Genomic DNA, 21002 nt, shown 5'->3' with positions numbered 1-21002 from the left:
TATTGTCTGTATATTCCCCCCCCCCCCCCCCAAAAAAAAAGATAACATGTTAATTTATAGGGAGTGTGCAACAGCTCACCAGATTTTGTTATATCCCCCAGGGGTGGGGTTGTCAAACACATCTGGTCCCCCAAAGCAGTGCTTCGTGCTGATCCCATCTTTTGCCCCATGTTGAAATCGCAGACCTGCCCCTAACCAATAGCAGGTGAGGACTTACATAAACCTTAGGTGTACAGCCAGAAGACCATATATTTCACTCATATGCACATTTATAAACTGTACTGAAACGATACCTTACAGATGATTTAAGTCCAGAAGTTGCGCAGCAGTGGTAGCAGTGGTAAATTATGTCAGTAATGGTGCCTGTAGCTAAAATACTCGACAGTTAAGTATCACAGTCAAAAAATGGTGTGAACTTTTCTCTTCCACCTACTTTAAATCAGGTTGCTCTCTTCCGTGTTACCATGCTTGAACTGTTCTATAAATGAAGGTTGCAAAGATTCAGTTTTGTCCGAATAAGTAGATCATATTTCAGGTCTATTTCAGTTAATTTAGCTTGAAAGTGTTGTATGTGTTGTTCATTTGTTAGCTCTGTACCTGTTAAGCGAGATAATTCAGTGCAGTTCTTTTGAAGCTAGAAGTTTGCTTCTCCAATATTATTTGTATCCATATTTCACAATGATTTTGAAAATATGAAGCACAAACAAGAAAAATATTATACACATATATTCACGGGAAGGATATATGTCAACTTTTTGCTTAGACTAATCAATGTTTTCCAGAAAATATTTGCATTTTCAGAGAAATTTTTTTTTTTTCTTTTTCTTTGAAGGTTCCCAAAATTAGCTTACAACAAGCTGCTCTTACTTTTTGGAGAGTGAGTGGAATGTTTGACATTCAATTGACTCTCATCCTGTTTGAGACCTGTATGTTTTTACAGGACAGGATGTCCTAAACCTATGGCCATTTTAATGTAATGTTTGAATGTTAGGCAACGATTCAGCCTTAAAAAGGTGATCAAAGAGCAGATGCCCTTAACTCCAGTAACCCCCCAACCGACGCCCCCGCCCCCCCCCCTCGCTTGCTCAGCACCATTCAGGCCCCATCCAGACAGAATCAGCATTATTCCTTGACATTGAACTGATGTAGTGGGGTTGTTGGGGGGTGGGGGGGGGGGGGGGGGGGTGGGAGAAGGGAACGTTCCGTACAAAGCCAGCTAATGACAAATTCGTCCCCCCTTCCCACCCCACCCCACCCCCCCGCCCCGCCCGCCCCGCCACTTTAGATCTTGAGGAACATCCACAGCAACAACAACAACACACAAAAAAAGTTGAGTCCATCCACCAAAGACTCTCTCTCTCTCTCTCTCTCTCTCTCTCTCTGACACCCCTCTGTGAGCGATTGATGCCTCCTGCTGTGGCCGGGGCGGCTGGCTATCTCTCTCTCTCTTTCTCTCTCTTTCCAGTCTGGGACGGGCGACGGGGGGCGGCCCGCGGTGCCGTTCGAATTCGCCTCTGCCGGCTCCAGACAGCTCCACTGTTCCCGCCCTAGCAGGGGGCGGTAATCACATCAGGCCCCCTGACGAGGCGCCATTGAATTCGGCTTCGGTCCCCTTAAGAACGCGGCACCCAGAAGCCCTTTCTTCCGCGCCGTGACGTTTACAATGAGGTATCTGTGCTCTCCTCGCTTCCTGGTCTTTTTTTTTTTTTTTTTTCGCAATTCGTTTTTCGATACGGATAGACGATTTTACGTCGGGGCACACACAAAAATTTTTTGACGTTCTTACGATGCAGAAACGTTACCTCTGGTCCGTTGATGATATAGTGTATAAAACAGTCTCTTTTGAATGAGATTTTGAAACACTAGAGATTTTTTTTTTACACTAGAGATATTAGCTTAGCAGATAAAGAAAACCTGTTGTGGAAAAACACAGTTGCAGGAGTTTTACTCTGAACCATACAGAATGTGATGTATTTTACATTTTGTAGTTTTTTTTTTAGTGCTTAAATTGCAATACCCGAGTTACGCAGGGGAACACACGCAGAACCGAACACATTCAGAAGCAGTCAAGGAATCGGGGGCATTTGATAAAACACAATTATTTAAATAAGTTACCTGCTGTGCAGTTCATTGTCAGGCCCTTTTCCTCTTTTTCTAGCGAAAAACAGAAGGGCGGTGGTCTCGAAAATGGGATGCTACCACTTTAAGGCAAGAAGTCCAAGCGATATCCTTTCGAATACTCTCAATCGATTCATGCAGACTCCTACGGTTAGCAGCTTTATACTTCCCTAGTTTTTTTTTTTTGTGCGTGTTTGCTTGCATGCGCGTGTATACATTTTTTGCGTGTCTGCGCCTGTGTTTTGCGTGCACGTGTATATATTTTGCGCATGTGTTTTTTCCAGTAACATTTTTTTATTTTTTTCGCGCATTATATTCCATTCAAGTTCATATGCATATATTTTGCAAATCAGAAAGAAAGAAAGAAAGAAAGAAAGAAAAAAAAGCATCCATTTTCTTTTCTCGAAATCCACCAAATCTGAAGAAATAAATGCAAGTGGCTGTTTTTTTTTTAAGCGGCTTTGTGGCCTGCGGTTTCGCCGGGGGGGGGGGGGGGGGACTCCGGCTTCCTGCTGGAGCCCCTCCATTCATCACCTGCTTTCAATGGCCGCCGCGCCGCGCCGCCGCTAGCGCGCGGGCCAGGTAGGGTGCCGGGCCCGGGACAATGTGGGAGGATTAGCATCAAAAGCGGCGAGGGACCAGGGCCCTCGGCGTGGGGCTGCCTTTCACCATCGCCGGCGGGGCGCGGAGGGGAGGGGAGGGGAGGGGAGGGGAGGCCGGACCGGGCCAAGGTCACCGTCTCCAGCGTGGAGGGGACTTGGGAAAAGGACCCTGGGAATCGGCGTCTCTCCCCGCTTCGTCCACGGCGCCGGGCTCGCCGCACAGCAGGTGCCCTCCCCTGTTAAACGTACATCTGTTTGTGCCGGGGGTACCGTGGCTGACAACGAGATAATGCCGCCGCTTTCTTCCTCTTTTCTTGTTTTGTTTTCCCCGTCTTTCTTTGCTTCATTTTCTTTTCTTTTCTTTTTTTTTTGACATTTTTTTTATTTTTCTTTTCTCGTTTTTCTCGCTTTTTTTTCTTTTTTTTCTTCAAATGACAACTGTATGTTAGCTGTCGCTCACGGATTTACGCATTGTGCTCGGAACTGTGAGCTGCGAAAACAATAGCGTACTAATGATAATGGGTCGATATGGAGAAAAATGAAAAGGATTTCGCGATCGGACGGGGGGTGGACAGGGGGGGGGCGGGGCAATTGAATGGAAGAGATGGGGCAAAAGCAACTTTTTGAAGTGCGATTAAAATGAGGAAAATGCATGAACTGTAATGGCATTAGGGATAGATTAGACATTATGTCCCGTGTGCAGTCTGTCGAGAAGAATTGAATTACAGGTAAAAAATAGTCTGCAGGAGCACATCTCACTTTTGTCTATCTTTCTACTTTTTTCCTTCTACTGCCTTCAATTGTATGAATAAAGCGTATAATGATGATCACAGGCATCGTTTTAAGCCAGTTTGCCAGTTTAGCTATGTGCCGTATTGGACGAGGCTAGCTAGAAATAGCATATGGCTGCAGCTCGAAAGCAGCTACCAACAGTGGCCTACTCCGGAAGATTGTCGAATGTAGAGATTAGCGATGGGGGCGGGGGAAAATATAAATAATGAGGTAACGATGATGTAAAAGCGAGTGTCGCCGTTTCAGATTTTGAGGCAAAAACCGAACACGTTTTTTTTTTTTTTTTTTTTTTTTTTTTTTAGCGGGGATATGGGCAAGTTGTCATGACGACAGGGATGTTCTGCTGATGAAGTCTTGCTCCTCCATTGTCCAATCAGATCGCGGAACTGAAACTGCAGCACGAACAGGGGAGGACGCACCTATTCCAGTAGCACAATGCCGAGAAGGACAGCCGGGGTCCTGGACCACCAACGGAAAATTGGCAGTTTGGGGCAACGGTCGTGGGCCACGATGTCTCCCCGGGAGACACAAAGCCAGGATTGGAGGATGCGGGACAGCCAGGTAGGGGGTCGTTGTCATGTCCGGCGCCGCTAGTATCAATTTGGAGCTGTTATATCATGACTGTTCAAACATTGTAAATATTGCTAGTGTGTCACGAAACACAGCCTTATGGGACATTTTCGAGAGGGCGACGTTACATACAACGTGATTTTCGGGGGTGGGGGTGGGACGTTCAGGGTTGAGTTTAAGGAGAACGGGAAATTAAAAACAGTTATGTGTTTTGTTTTGCTCGATGTAATTTACTCACACATTCTGGCAGGTGGTTTTGGTCATGTGGACGGTGGTGGGGGGGTGGGGGGGGGGAAAAAACCGGGCGAAATAACATGAAAATGAAAAAAACCCGCTCACTTTCAGAATTCTGTATTTTCTCTCTACTTGGCGGGGTTTAAGCCAGGAAAGAAAAGATTAATATTCAGAAACCACAGGTTGCCAGACGGAGAGAAAAAAAAACTCTCTCAGGACAATGTATTTCGGGCCTTTCATTCCAAACCCTGGGTTGCCTTTCCCCTTTCTTCTTCCGCCGTTTGGCTGGATTTGCACCAGCCATGTTTCAGCATGGACGGCCGTAGCCCCGCTGAACTACGGTGCGCTCGGTGGGGGCGCCCTCTGTTTATCTGTCAGCGCTGCGAGTAGCCGTTACGTTTCACCCTTCAAAAACCGCCATTTCTCCTATTTCCGTTCACCGCTACTTCACTGTTTCAGACCTTGGGGGTCGGACGATGCGATGCGATGCTTAGAATTTCCGATTTTTCGTCAGCAGGTTTACTGCGCCCCATGCTGCCCTCCCTTTCCCCCTTCTCCTTCTCCTCCTCCTCCTCCTGCTCCTCATTCCTCCCAAAATCTGTTGTCATTGGGTCTCTGTGGGACTCCATTTGACTGACTGACCCCCAGCTGTGGATGTGTTTGACTCTTCAAACTTGAAGATGAAATGTATATTGTCAGCATGGAAAAACCATCTTTATTGGCTCCTAGCTGGAAATCAGCAGGATTGATTCTGTGTGTGGGGGGGGGGGCAGCGAGGTAATGGCGGCATCCACATAGAGCTCGGTCACTGTGAGGGAGGGCTGCATTGGACCTCACAGTTTTTACCCAGCAATACACGAAATATAAACCCACAGGCCATTTCATAGTGGCCATTTTGTTTGTATATTGTATGTTTTTTTGTTTTTGTTTTTATTTTGCAGCTAGCAAGTTCCATCCAATTCAAAAGAAAATGAAGGATGATCATTTGATAGATTTAACTAGAATTGTTTTGGTTCAGACATTCTTCGGTCATCTTTATTTAAAACCAGAATTGTCAACAAAAAAAAAAACACAAGAGAATAATAAACCAGAACATATCTCAGAATAGTTAAAATGATCTTTGTGCATGACAATGTAAAGCGTTTCTTCCTGAAAAATGAATCACAATTAACTGGTTCCTATCTTCAGGGATGTTTTCCCAGTTAGCATTTTATAACTGGGAGTGCTATTATTGCAGGGGTTCATCAAGCTGGGGTGTGTGTACTTACTGTAGGCATTTCCCCATGTGGTTTACTTTGCTAATTTACATATGATATTTCTAGAGATCTGCATAATCATGAGCAAAACCAATTCAAACAAACAAAACTCGGAAACACAGTGATTAACTTCCACTGCTCTGTGTTGCCATGTTCTAGCCTAGCATGCATGTAATTGTGGACACGTGGTAACACACGGTATTTTTGGGGGTACACACATTAGCTACAACCTTATACATGGAACATTAGATTCCCATTCAGTTGTTGTTTGGCAAGCAGCGGTTTGTAAATTGAACCAGAAGGATTTTTATAAAATGTTTGGTCAATGAAAGCGCAAGTATTGCTATTCTTTTTTGGTCTACAATAGCTCACATTGACATTTCATTCGCAGTCAATTCAAATTTGGTGATATGGAAATGTGGTTACTGGAGATAGGAGCATACTGCTGAAACAGATTGGCAAGGAGATAGACCAGGTGAGAAGCACTCCTCTGGAAAAGTCCATCAGTGTCAGGAAAATCAAGCCAGGAGGACTCACTGGTTGGGCTGACACCACCACGTATTTACTCAACAATCACGTGTGGACTATGATAAAAATGTACTTAGTGGATCCATCCATGGCCCAGTCTTGGATGTAGGCTTCAGAATGATCTATTTTATCTTTCCCTGAAGTCTCAAATAGTTTCACTCGACAGTTTATTAAACTTAGTACTTTTCAGGATCAACCCACGGAACGTCTTTTTTAGCCAAGGATTATGATGAGGTGATGGCTGGTTGCTTTAAGAAATGTGTGTGCGTGTGTGTGTGTGTGTGTGTGTGTGCAGTTTCCTGAAATTCTGAAATCTTCTGAGTCATATTTTTTAGCCTGAAGCATAAAGAAAGATGTTTACTGGCAGGAACTTTAAGCAGTCTTTGAGACTTGACTGATCTATTTGGGGATCTTAGTTTTATGATTGGATTGAGGTCAGTAGTGCATTAAACTTCCTCGCCCCCACAATCTCCTTCTGAGAAAGAAGCATTTGGCTGCATGCAAACATATTTTCTTTGTGTTTTGATGTGCTATCACTAATACATGGGAATAACGTAATGTGAAGATTTGTGTTCGATTTTTGATTTTTGTTCGTCAATAAAATGTTGTTTGAAGGCATATGATTCATTCAGGAATGCTGAGCATCACCACAGGCATGTTGTACAGTACTCCATACTGTATCTTATAGTTTCCGCATGCGTCAGAAAACAGACGTCAATAAAACGAAGTGTCCTGCAGCATTAGTCCCCAGGATCTTTCAGAATACCGAGGTGATATAGAAAATAAAACTCACATATATTTCCATAATGATGGCATATTCGGGCCATTTTTGCAGGAAAGGTATGAAACTTATTAAAGCTCAGATTGTTTATCTTTTGCCACTGTGCTTAAGTAACAAACTGGCTAAGCATCTCAATCTTATAAACCCATTTGAGGCTCTGTGAGCAACAATGGGTTTGTAAATTGAAAAGGTAGAAGAGGAAAGGTGAATAGATTTAGCTGAACGATCCTGGAGTTGAAAACCATCACTTCGAAAAAAGCTGAACTATGACCAGACTGGACCAATCCGGAGTGTATGGAATTACTGACAGCATGAGGAACTGTTTTTGTCACAATTCAAGCTTAGGGACATTGCAATCAGTGAGCGTTAAAGATTGATAGAGAGGGTACTAACAGAAGGAATGAACTTTAAATTAATCTTATAAATCATGTGTGTGTGTATGTGTTTGTGTGCGTGTGTGTGTGTGCGTGCATGTGTTTGTTTGTGTGTGAGTTTCTGTGTTAGTATACATCATGCCACATCTCCCTTTGTACACACACTGGCTGCGCACAGGCTATGTCTATGAATTTATTCATATAAACAAATGCACCTTCAGGCTGGCAGCAGTCCCAGGTTCTTTATTCGGAAATAGCATCTGAAAAAGCAAAGTGAAGTAACCGATAATAACGTCATCGCTGGATCGAGGGCAGAAAATATAAAAATGTATTGCATGATTCTTCTTGTCAGTGCCATTGGTATTTCATCACAACATTTCTTCTCCGGTTTTATTATTTTTTTAAGCTAGCCGAATCTATTCTCCTTTTGAAGTTATCTGGAAACGTTCAGGAAAATCCAGCTATTGTATACTTACAGTCGCAGCCTAGCCCTGATAACATTTAATGCTATTTTGTCTGTTTATTCTCGCATTTAGTGAAAATATGAAATGTCTTGTCAGAAATGACATCTTCCAGTTAATATGTTGAGAGTTGAAGGTCAAGGTTAGTTGTCTCCGCTTTACAAAGGACAACAAAATGGTGGCTTATGTGGAGCAAATCCACTGGAGAAATGGTTTGTTGTGGAAAAGTGTTTGAGGGAGCGGCCTTTCCCCTGAAAATGAGTAAGTCTCCACTTCCCCCAGATGGAATTCAGACTAATCTTTTGATGTGGTGAGTTGTCTTTTAAAAGGGGGATTGTCTGGCCATGAGTTTGGGCGAAGGAAAGAATGAGTCTTGCCCCTGTGAGATCTTTCCTGGGAAGCACAGGGGCTCTTGTCTAATAGGAAGTTGTGGGCAGTGGCATTCCTGTCCCAGGACAGTGCTGGGAATGTCCCTTTTATTGTTTTATTGTTGAACTGGAGTTCAAAGGGAGCTGAATCAAGACATTTCGGGGCGTGGGGGTGGTTGGTTGCAGTATGACATCGTACTGGACAGGGGGAGTTAGAAGGGCGGGGGGTATGACCTAACCCCCCTATTTACTTGTGATTGATGGAAATGTTTTCGGCCTAATATTTTCCGTGATTCGAGAGTACAGTATTTTTTGTTGTTGTGTGGCCCACCTGTAGCCCTGAATGCTTACTTCACTGCTCAGCCGTTCTGTCGTTGCTGTAAGACCACCTGGCCGTGACGTCACTTCTCCTAAGCGGGCTTCTTCACCTTGTTCTGACTTTTGGCCGGCGTCTGCACTTGAGGTGACCCAGATGTTACAAACTGTGTATTCCAGGGACCTTCCCAGGGGGCCGTAACCAGCGCGTTTTGTAGGTAGGAGGGACCCTTTCATTTTAGAATCTAAAAGTGGAAGCTTCACGCCCTTAGGCCCAGCTTTTCTTTTTCTTTTTTTTCCCCCCCTTTTTTTTTTTAAAAAAGATGAAAGGACGAACAAACAAAATCAAACGTTACGGTAGTCTCTGGGGATGGAGGTTTCACTGTTGGCAAGCACTACAGGATAGCAGTTTTTTTTTCTTCTTCTTCTTTTTTTTTTTAAATAATAAAAAAAAAAATGGTCGCCTGGAGCCAGTTCTCAATCCACACTGTCTGACCCAAGAGACCGTGTGAGCTCCCTCCGTACGAACGCTTTCAGAACTTTTTCTAAATCTGGCGCTTTTTCATGTACAGTGGGTTACACTTTTTCCCCCGTGCCTTTGGTTTTCTGCATATAAATGTCTCACTTTGTGAAGGGGGAAAAAAAAGTATAGATTTTATGACAGGGTTGTAATTCCCCAAAAAAAAATCAGAAAAGAGCGTTAAACAATTTCAGCTGCGGCTGTTGAAAAATTGAAAAAGGAGGGCGTGCGGGAGTGACGGGTGTAGCGTAGAGAACCGTTTCGACCGCTGTTATCAATCTCCTTGGATGCGTGTGTTAGTACGCGACGAATCAGGTCGAGCGGCCCACCCAAGAGGGTCACGCTAACAGCCGCTGAGCTAACGTCAGGGCCTCACGGGTCTGTTGCTGCTTCGCTGCTGTGGGCCTCTAATCAAGGCCTGGGGGTCCCTCGAAACCTCCATCGCCATCACAAAGCCACGGAACCATCCCGTTCATAATGATCTGTCTTTCAAGATGGCGGCCATTACTGCAATGCTGAAGTGCTGTTCTAATAAGGTCGGTGCCTCTGTTTTTGGGGGTTTGACCCAGAATGACGAAGGCTGGCTGACTTTCACTCCCGAACGTGGGCGGGCTGCATTCCTCATTACATTACATTACATTACAGGCATTTAGCAGACGCTCTTATCCAGATCGACTTACACAACTTTTACACAGCATTTTACATTGCATCCATTTATACAGCTGGATATATACTGAAGCAATGCAGGTTAAGTACCTTGCTCAAGGGTACAACGGCAGTGTCCTACCCGGGAATCGAACCTGCGACCTTTCGGTTACAAGCCCAGTTCCGTACCCACTGTGCTACACTCCGTCCTTGACGGCGCGTTGAAACCGCCGTTGCCTTTTCCGATAAATTCGGTAAAATTTCGTCGGCGTCGACCGTAGAGTTTTTATCGCGCCGTTGCAATTTTTCGGAGACTTGAGCAACAGGGACGGGTAACGGACAGCTCTTCGACTGCCAGCGGACAGATCGCGCGGCGAACGTTCGGTGAAGGAAAGGCGCAGTCGCAAACGGGGTTTGATCTTCGCAGAGCCCCCCCCTCCCTCTGACGGAACGCAAAGAGATAAATCAGTTTTTTGAATCTTTAATCCTGTTTTTCTACCAGACTTTCCTTCGGCTTTTTTTTTTTTTTTTTTTCTCGCCGACAGCGCCGGCTGGATTCTTCTCTGTCGTTTACTGTGTCCGGTTAGATTCTAGAATTTAAGCTTGAAAGGGGAGAAAATCGACCAGGAAGACATAATTCCCTCCAGGCGGCTGTGAAGCTGTTTTTTTTCCCCATAAACAGCATTGCAGAAGTTTGTAGCATTACCTTTTAGCATCTACCTTTTAATTTCCCACTGGACAACCGGCAGATTTCTGTACCCTTTTGTCTACCACAGCTATTCACTTAGTAATCCTGTGCTGCTTCAAGAGATTTTTAACACGATGTTGTTATCTGGAGAAACTGCTCCTCCTTGCCCTATAGATCACACACTATGTTCAGAGGGAAATCCGTCAAAATTTCTATTTCTCTGGGAATAGTAGTATTTTTAATTTTTATGAAGGGTCTGAACTAGTCCTTTTTAAACTCAGATATGCTTGGTATGGATAATCAGGCCCTTGGTGTGCGGCTCACAAATGAAGCCCATCGTGTGCCTTTCTGGAATTCTCCGCCATAGCATTTCTTCACGTCAATGCGAAGCGTTAAAATATCTGGAGCATTAACATGTGAATGCACTTGTTTCTGTATCTTGTCGCCGAATGTCAGCGAGTGCTAAAACCTTTTAATGTGGCCCTTTTTTAATTGCAGGGAAAACGTGCCTTCATTAAGCCTTGTTACGGGCCAATATTAACATTCTCTTTGATACCAAACGGATTTGGATTAGTGAGCTTCTGTGTTGCGCAGAAATAAACGGACTAACAATATAAATTCTTTGGAGCTGTTGTATTTAGTAACATGTTTAATTGGGTCATTCCAAATCATTGTCTAATTCCTTGTACTTCAGGCACGTTTCAGTGATATTTTTCTTATTCTGTGCCGCTATTTCCCCCCCCCCCACACACACAAATTATTCCTGTTCTCAGCGCTATTAACATGGTATGGACTTCAAACAGTTCTGAAAAGGAAGAGATCACAGGCCGATAAAGAAACTGCCTTTTTTTTTCGAACGCTAAGATTGGAAAAATGATGACTCTGTCAGACTTCCAGAGCTTTCTTCCCAAGTACCTAATTAAGACAAGAAAAAAAAAACGAGAAACTGCGCCACAGAGGAAATCCTGTCTTTTCTTCTGAAGATTTCGGAATTTAAAAAGAAAAAAAAAATAAAGAAAACTGCCAATGACAAAATGGCAGCCGTCACCCCTAATAGACTCAATCTACCTCTTTTTCACATGGACGACATGTGCCAAGATAGCGGAGTGGTCTGTCTGGCTCGCGTTGCTAATTCTGCCTGAAGAGACTGATCTGGTTGATGTCTCTTTTTCTATTCAATTGCATTTTTTCCCCGACTACATCGACACAGATGCTTAACTATTATACACCTTCCCGCCACTTGATTTCAGTTTTTTCCCCACATTTTTTTCTTCTAATCTTCTAATTTTGTAGTTTTCACTGTTTTTACGCAGTTTTTATTTTTTAGATGTTTTCAGCTGAAATGTGTTTATGCCGTGGTAACGAACCGCTCTGCTCGAGCCTTTCCACGTCTCGTAAGTTCACTTCGATCCCCGTGTCCTCACTGCGCACAGTCGCAGTTGAACTTGGCGAAGGCGCGACACATGGTGCGCATTACGTTCATGCACTGTGGAGGCATTCCTCACTTCGCGATGACATCACGGGTCAAAGGGTAAACTAAAGGAACACATTCCTGCTTGCTTTTGGAAGCCGTGCTTTTCCCCCTCCCGAGATGCATGTTGCGGTGAATCGCGTAAATGCTCCTGGAAAAGTCTGCCTGGATCCTCTTGTCCGCACCGTGTGTAATTGCCACTGCAGTAAAGCCCTCAAAGAATGATCTCCGGCATAGATGAATAGCCTTCGTAGCTGCACATACGGTTTTATGTATCGAACCGTGTTTCTTTGGTTGGTCAAAAACTCCTCGGATATATCTCTCCCAAAAACATTTTTTTAAACAGACTCAAATATCTCCGTCTTTTGAAGTCAGAAAGCCGTGCAAAAAAATCACAGTGGTCTCTATGTCACAATGCCTTCCCAGAAGTCTATTTTAATGACACTGTTTTCGTTCTTTTTTTTTTTTTTTTTTTGCTTCAGCTCACTAACATCTTAAAAAGTTGTAACATCTGTTGGACCGAAGGGAGGGAGTGGGGGTTGGCATCCATTTATCATTCTTTCTTGTCCATTGTTTTTAATTTTAGCGCCCCCCCCCCCACCCCGCCCTTTCGGGCTGGAAATATGCACCGTTCAAATCAGTGCCGTCCTGTTGTGTTGCATGCGCTTGTGTGGTTTTTTTTTTTTTGCATGTGTTTGAGGTCGTGCTTGCAAATGCGTGTGCGTCTGTGTGTGTGCATGCATGCATTTGGGTCTGCATGCCTGTGTGCGTGTGCGTATTTCTGCGTGTGCGTGTGCGTATGTGTGCGTTTTTTTTTTTTTTTTGCACAGCTGTGATAGGAATAAATTGATGTGGATTCCAAGCCGGGACTATAAAGGCAAAGGCTCTGACAGACGTGGTCTTGGTACCAGATGGGGCTTCATGATGAAAAGAGTTTAATCCCTGCCTGGGCATCACTTCCATCAGTCCAGCAGTACAAAGTGATTCATATAGGGGTTTCGCAAGAAATTATCTCTTTTTTCCTCCCAAACAGCACAGCAAGTTTTTTTCTTTTTTTTTTTTTTCCTCTTGAAGACTTGCAAATGTGGCATTAGCTAATATTCAGAGAACGGCTTTCCCTTTATCCACCAGGGACCTCTGATTGCGCTACAGTTCTCGAATTAGAAATGAGAGCTGCACCGTGGATATGAAGCGCCGGCTTCTGATTTGTATTCAGCGTACATGTCACTGCAGGACGTGCCAGTATGGAGGCCGTAGCTTTTCTCTCCTCTTCCCAGAAGCGAAACCGGTTTCTTCGCCATACCGTGCCTTCCTTTCTCATACAGAAAGAGACTACAAATTCAGCGCACGAGCGATAGATAACTGAGATGCTTTCGCGTGTGAAGAGCCGTTTTCTCGAACGTCTTTTCGCATGCGCGTGCGTATTAATTATGAATGGCGTTTAAGCATAATGATGGAGTTCCCCCCATCCACTCTCTGGCCTACTGCGGGTTTTCGACATTGCACATCTCTATTTCAAAGGCCAAGGAGAGGAGTTCCTTTATTCTAGAAACCATGCCTGTCGTGCGTTGAGCAGTCTTTTTTACATTTTTACATCTTTTGCTGCATCATTTTGCGGTGCGAGCCAGATGACTTCCGTATGAGCTGATGGGGTATGATGGTGGGGCCGAGGCGATGGCAGGCTAACTCACAGAGACCATCCCACTGACGGCCTCGTGGGCTGAGAATAGATAGATAGATAGATAGATAGATAGAAACTTTATTGATCCCGTAGGGAAGTTCCCTTAGGGAAATTCAGGTTTCCAGTGAGTACAGCACCATAAGTTAAAAAGTTAACAAGTTAAACATCACACATCAAACATAGAGATAGTAACGATATACATAAAATAAATAAAGAAAATAAATAAAGAATAAAGTAGCAGCAGTTATATAAAATAGCAGCGGTTGTGTCAGTTTAATTAATTAACTAGTAGTATAGTAGCAGTGGTTGTTCCAGTTTAATGTGCCCCACTGGGCCTTCCGTGGAACGGGAAACCGCTCTAGGTCAGTGTCAGGTCCAAAGTGGACGGGTTGGACCCGGTGAGGACCCGCGGGGGGAAGAAAAAGGGACGAAAATGCTTGAAGATGTTCACCTGGCCTCATCAAAACTTTCTGCCCATCCCCCTGTTTTAATCACAGAGAAGAAAACTTGAGCCGCTGCTGCAATCCAGCCAGCGTGCCGGGGGAAGTCCCGCCCTCCACTATCTGTAGAGCCTCGGGTTTTGGGTTGGCCCACTTCCGGACGGGGAACCGAGGTGTAAACAGCTTGCGAATCCGGCCGGTGAAGGCCCAGCTTGCCCGCTGGAGCGTAACTCGAGCCGCCCGACTTCACAGGGAGGCTAGAAACGGTCGTTCGAAGCGTGGCGTCAGGATGGCAGGAAACGGCACGCTGTTCCAGGAGGACCCCACGTAGATCTGACGCGGTCGGATCTTGTGTTTCTTTGGGAGCGGCAGGGGGGTGAGTGGGGGTGGGAGGGTTGGTTAGGGTGAGTGAGCTGGCTCATGGATTTATTGCTCAGGCCTCAGGTCAGGGGTTATTCAGTTTGAACAGACGTTCCCTGATTCACGCCCGCCTTAAATCACGTGAATCACGTGACCCGTTTCCCCCCCCCGCTGCGTGTCCCTAAACGTGTCTCCGTTCCCCCGACCAATTAACTAGGACCAACAAAAAAGAGCGTTCCCCAAAATAGATACGGAGTCACTGTAAGGCTGAAAAGGGTATGAAAGGATGCTGAACGCAAAGGACAAAAAGGTATTATGCTAAAAAAAAAAACAAAGAAAGAAAGAAAGAGAAAAGCTAGGAAACCTGCCAGTGTGTTCACTCTGGGTTTCACCGCCTTGAATGCTGAAGTTCGAGTTGGGGGGGCTGGAGGAGGAGGAGGTCCCCTGAGAACGGGGGGGGGGGGGGGGGGGCGAAATGACGTCCCCTGTCCTGACGAAGGCTAACTGAAGCTGCACTGAAGTTCTGAGATAATACAAAGTGACGCAAATCTCTCTTCATTATCGGCTTTGAAGATATTTTTCTTTTTTATAAATAAGTTTAACTGCTTTAATCTAATGCTCAGAGGCCCGCTGTGGTGCAGATCGACAATGGAGATATCTCTGCGTCTTCCCCAGCTGCGGTTCTGTTTTGTATATGTCATGGGCTTGTTTTCTCCTCTCTTTAAGGCTGAATTCCGGATTGCGTTGCGGTTTGAATCTTGCTTCATATCCCGGCTTAATTATGGTTTGATTGTTCTCAGTAAGGCATTTAATTAAAGCATTTTACATTTGTATGGCATCATTTTTTTTTTTTTTTAGTTAACTTTTTTTAAGTCCTTGCTAGTTTTTTTTCTTTTCTTCTGCCTTCCATTTTATTTAGTTGTGGAACTGATTAAAGGAAAAGAAAAAGCAGAGCGGGGGGGGGGGACGAGGGGGACGAGGGGGATCTGAGACGCGTCGGAGAGAGCGGCCTTCGTAACCCGAGCGTGCGGACGAGCTCGACCGCAGGTCCCGGCGCAACATGGCCGCCCGGAGCCGGGGCACCGTGCGGCGTGGCTGCTCGAAGCCGCCGGGGGCACAAAATGGCCGCCGCGCCCACTGCTCGAGGCCAGGCCTTCGTGAGCGTAGGCCGCGCGATTCCCTCACAAGTCAACCCGTTTTATTTGCTGTCTACTACTTTACACCAGGCTGGCGGGTGAAGGATGAGCTCCCCCTCTATAGCCGGGTTCCTCTCGAGATTTCTTCCCAATGGCGGAGTTTCTTCTTGCCACCGTTTGAGGGTTTTCTCCTCACGGGGAGTTTTTTTTTTACCTTTTGTACCTGCTATTTGGGGGTTCAGGCCTGGTGTTTGCTCTGTTTGCTCTCTTTGCTCTGTCTCTTGCCTTGCTACTCTGTAAAGTGTCTTTGAGACGGTTCTCAGTAAATAGCGCTATGCAAATAAAATTGAATCGAACTGAAGTCTCCCGTTCAAGATCAGACAGGAAGTAACGGGCGTCCGCCAGCAGTCGGGGGCATCGCCGGGGGGCGACGGGAGCCACCGCGAGGGTCCGCCCGTACCCAGGTGCCCAGACCACGTTTTCGCCGAGCCCCCCCCTCCCCCCTCCCACCCCCGCTCGCCCACGCGAGGGACAGCACGGCCCGTGCTTCTACGCCCACATGAGGCGCTAATCGGCGCCACGTTTTCCCGTTCGCTTTTCGTTATTTTTATGGAAATGAGGCTCGCCGTTTATCCGCGCGTGTGTGTGTGTGTGTAATCACAGGCGGCTCAAGCGATGCGTTTTTTGTTTTTTTTTTAAACGCGGGCCTCCTCTGCTCTCGAGCAAACAATTTCCGCAGCGATCCGATTTTTTTTATGATTTCTCCCTCAATCTACGCACCAAATGACTGGTTAGGCTTTGAAGGGGGAAATCGCACGCATTCCTCCATAATCTCGCGAGTTATTTACATACGCTCCCCCAAATCATTATGTGGCGCGTCGGGGCATCAATGGACTGTTCACAAAAGCGTTTTTCTATTATTTACATTCCTAAAAATGTAATGCGGTTTACTTATGCGGCTGAGCGCGGAATCAAAGCATCTCGTTCTGGTGAAGCCGACGCTGAACAAAAAAAAAAAAAAAAAAAAAATTCAAAGCTTGCGAGGTCAACCGCGAGGTCGCTCTATCAGAGCCGCTGTAGCAGACACGAATGCATAACTACCGATTGACATTCTAATGGAGGTCCTCATAAAATATGCAGTTTAATAATGGTTATCGTTCTTCGTTTCTTTCTCTTTTTTTTCCCCCATCCATCAGCATTTAAGAGAGCGGTGAAATGAATAATGGAGAATTGCGCGCAGGCTGTGTTTTTGGCCCGTGTTTTGTTCTTTGTTCTGAAATATGACGCCGCGGCGGCGTCCGTTCCTTACGGATAACCGACGTTAATTACGTTCGCTGATCGCTTTCGTCAAATCAAACACCTGGCCAGTAACGTTCCCTCTAATCCTGGACTCTGTGACTGTGGTTTGCAGTCCCTTCTGTTGTCTAACAGGACTACATTTGGGGAAAAAAAATAAAAACTCCCTACTCCCATACTTCTGCTGCCGTCGCTAACAAGGACTTGTCTGGGATTCTTCCTTGCCTACATGACGGGGTCTCAACAGGTGTGTTGAGACCCCATAGTGGAGTCACCCCAAGTTGGGTCTCAACAGGTGTGTGCCTCTGCTGCTGATGGCATAACCACCATTAGCTGTACTCTGTGCCCATAACCACCATTAGCTGTACTCTGTGCCCATAACCACCATTAGCTGTACTCTGTGCCCATGGAGACCATAGCGACCCAGGGCCACGCCCGGCGGCTCCAGCTGCAGGTGCCGGAGGTCGGGGGGCGCCACTGGGCCTCCCTGGAGTGGGAAGCCGCCCTGGGTCGGCTTCAGCTTCCCGAAGTGGACGGGTCGTACCCGCGGAGAACCCGCCCCACGGACAAGCACATGCACTGTAGCATTTGATGTAGCTGGTCTATGAACGTAAGGATCATAGGTTCGATTCCTGGATAGGACGCTGCACGTTGTACCTTGAGCTAAAGGTACTTCACCTGCATGTTCGACAAATCCATTTAAAATGGATACAATGTAAAATGCTATGTAAAACTTGTGTAAGTCTCTCTGGATAAGAGCGTCTGCTAAATGCCTGTAATGTAATGTAAAGAGCCAGACTCTTTCCTTTACGCCACAGTTGATATTCTGGTTCATAAAATCCACCGCAGAATCCTTTTATTTGACAGTCATTCTGCAGTATCGTATTGTGGTGGATTCAAATCTTGTTTTGCTTTGCACTTCGTGTTGTGTCAGTTACTGTACAGAAATATCAAACTCCCACCCGTCAACAAAAATGAACGCCTTTTTTTTTGGTATAGGCATTTTGATTATACACTATTTTCTCATGAGTACAGTGGACATAAGCTGATCGAATTTACTGTGCACATCACATGCACTGTGAATGAACGTACTAAGAATGCTAAAAAATACAACAGAAGTTACACAAATCATATTAGAAATAGTCACAACAGCTATTTAAAATTCACAATAGTGCTGACAGGCATGTTGTCCCTTCCAAAAGTGTGTGCCAGCAGTCACAGTTTTTTTGTTTTTCTTTCCCCCCGCTCTGCAGTCTACTAGCAGAGCTGTGCAGTCGTTGTTTTTGGAGGTGTAAACCTCACTCACAGCTGGTGCCGTACTGTAGTGCAGTGAGTCAGGAGTAGCCCTTGCCAACTGAAATCATCCCTCCTTTAGTGACGCTACAGTTAGCTATGCACTGGCCTCAGGGGCTGCCGACCACAGTGGCTGATGGCTAGGCCTTGATTCACTACTAGGTCATGGGGCATGCCTCTGCACAGACCAATGCGTTACCAAAACAAGACACCCTAGAGACCGGGTGTTCGTTTTTTTTTTTATTGGCGGGTTATATTAAATGGTCCAGTCAAACTGATGGAGATGTGAGTTACGATGCAGAACTTTACCGTGGCTGAATTTGATTAACGGACTCATCCCATTGGTCCAGCTATTCCAGCCGTTTCTCTGTAAATACTGAAAGTGCCAGTGTTAGGAGCTTAATGGAGGTTGGTCTTCATCAAACGCTTCTTCTTTTTCGCAAGCTGTGACGGCGCAAGCGAGGACTGAGGATTTGGCGGGGCTGAGTACAGACGTGGAACTGGGGCTGGTTTGGATTAGCCTGGCAACGATCGAGACCATTTGGAAAGAAGGTTCACTGTAACTTTAGCCCTTGTCATTGTTTACTTCGCCACCCAACTAAATATACGAAGACTGTTAGTCACAGAAATGGGAGACAACTCGTGAATTTGCTTCCTGTAGATAGCTTCTGTACAATGACGTGCTTTGTAACAGGGTAGCAGAAGGTAATGTTAGTGTAGAAATAGCTGCATATTGTCAGTATTAAATAGGCTTACATTAAGTGGGGGGAAGGAATAATCTATCACGTTCTTGAATCGGTTTAAATTCCTTAGTTTACCCGCTATTCTATTTTATTTACAAAGTACGTTATGCTGGTAACAGGAAACAGAGCTGGAATGCCGATAATTCCGTGCAGATCCGACAACGAAACTGGATGAAGGTGGCATCGATTGTGTCTCACGGGCCAGATCGGGCCCATCTAGGCGATCATCTTTTTTTATTGAAAGCACAGCCAGAGCTGGCCGGGCCCCAGAAGACATCTGGTGCGCGTTACGTCGGCATGTGAGCGTCTGTAAATCCTGACTGCGTTGTGGGTTCTATGTGGATCTAGCGCCACGCTTCCAAACGAATCTTGATAAGACGATTATTCACCCGAATTTTTCGGTGGGGAACGCAAACGGGCCGGTTACTTCCTGCCTCTTTAGAAGCACCGTGCTCACTGACTTCGGTACCTGTTGTGTATCAGGACGGATTACGTAGTACCGGCAGACCGAACGGCAAAAGTAATCACAACGCGGAAAGGCAGGCCTGAAATAAAACTGTCTGGACTGGACTGGACGCGGCCAGAATTTTCGTTCCGTCCGCTCGTTTTCCCTGCTCTTGCCGGCTGGCTGAAAGAAGCCAAACGGCAATTAAATGAGACGAGAGGTGGACTGAGGAAGACGTTTATCACGGGCTGAGGTGATGATGGCTCTTTCCCGCCATCGGGAATGATACGATCACAGAAGGGCTGGTGGGACGGAGAGCTGAATGAATCGCGGCTATTATCGTGGCTTTAAAAGAAAGCCATTGTGGTGGTCACTACCGCAATTTTTAATGGATCAAGGGAGTAATAGAGACTGCTGCAGTCTAGAGAAATGGGAATCGCCCAGGCCTCTGCAAGAGAGGGTTCAACCAATCCTTTACCCCAAAAAAAACAGGACATCAAACAGACTGACTCCAACGTGGGCTTTTTCTAGTTTGCTTCCCGTGAAAGTGAAAGCATCAACTTTCCAGTTTAGTCCTGGATGATATGGCCCATGATGGTGTACCCTTTGCTTCGCCATTTTCTGTTGTGCTTCCATTTACTGTAACAGTGGGAGGTGATTCACTAATTGCACTAGGAAATAGCACTGATTAGCCAAACGGGTCAACAGTGATAATAGTTGTGGTGTTTTGTACTTTTATGGAAAAAAATACGTATCATATCTAATCTGTCCTCTCTTTTAATCAATCAATAAATAAATAAATAAATATAACAACTATACAAATTATCAAATTTCCTGCATCCATGTTAAGTTCATCCCAGTTTATTTGAATGGGAAAAGATTTTGTCAATATGTCAGTTTTGCCCAACTGACACATTCTGTAGATTTTAATTGCTTTTTTTAAAAGAAGCGACTTGGTCAAATTCTGGAAGTTGAAATCTCTCATTCCTTTTAACGCTGACAGAAATACTCTCTCTTCTGGAGTCAGCAGTTCTTGAAATGGACTGCGAGAGCTCCAGCACATTCTACAAATCCAGGAAGAAGAGAGAGGAAGAAAATCCATTAAATCCATGAAACTCAGGAATGTATTTTCATTAAATGAGCTTGTTTGAAGGGATTTTGCGGAGAATAATACCTAGAAACAGAGTATCATAAGCGATCAGATCGTTCGCTTGATTGCTCCAGTGTCTGAGCGCTTTTGAAAAGGAGAGAGAGAAAGAAAAGATAAATTACTAAATAAAAAGGAGAACGGAAAGAAGGGAATTTATTTTTTCCGGCTGTCTGCTAACGAGGTTTATCGCCCTGTGTGAAAAGCCCCAGGTTTCCAATCCTCGCCGGTCGCTGTGCAGGCGGTCGAACAGAGAACCCTGGACTGCCTGATAAAACCCGCCTTTCCCCCGGAACAGACGTTACCGAGTTCCCGCACGTTCTCCTATTTATTTATTTCCCTTTTTTCTCTTTCCTTGAGTAGTAATTACACACCAAGGAGAGTCAGGACTTCCTTGAAGGAGCTCAGCTTATCGGAATATGCTCCCACCCTAGAGTGTGTTTAGGGCGGCTGTGACTGAGAAGACTCGCGCCCACCCGCAAAACGCATGCACACACACACACGCTCTCACACACACACACACACACACACACGCACACATGCACGCGCACACACACACATACACACGCATGCACGTACACACACACACTCACACACATGCACACATACACACACACACACGCTCTCACACACACACACACGCACACATACGCACACATACGCACACACACACGCTCTCACACACACACACACACAGACACACACACACACGCACACACACGCTCAGACATACACATG

The 21002-nt window shown here is 45.5% G+C and overlaps 1 long non-coding RNA gene across 1 annotated transcript in view; it reads left to right on the top strand.

The window, feature by feature from the left end:
* The first annotated feature begins 1393 nt into the window (after positions 1-1393).
* The window catches only part of LOC135249536 (uncharacterized), a 50556-nt gene continuing 30947 nt past the window's right edge, over positions 1394-21002 (top strand). Inside the window, exons 1-2 of the long non-coding RNA XR_010328724.1 lie at positions 1394-2268; positions 3890-4073. This is a non-coding gene — a long non-coding RNA (uncharacterized LOC135249536). The remainder of the gene's footprint in view (positions 2269-3889; positions 4074-21002) is intronic.

The sequence above is a fragment of the Anguilla rostrata genome, chromosome 2, assembly GCF_018555375.3.
Source record: "Anguilla rostrata isolate EN2019 chromosome 2, ASM1855537v3, whole genome shotgun sequence".
In the NCBI taxonomy this organism is placed as follows: domain Eukaryota; kingdom Metazoa; phylum Chordata; class Actinopteri; order Anguilliformes; family Anguillidae; genus Anguilla; species Anguilla rostrata.
Note: the sequence above shows the minus strand (reverse complement) of the source record. Positions and strands in the feature narration are given on the sequence as shown.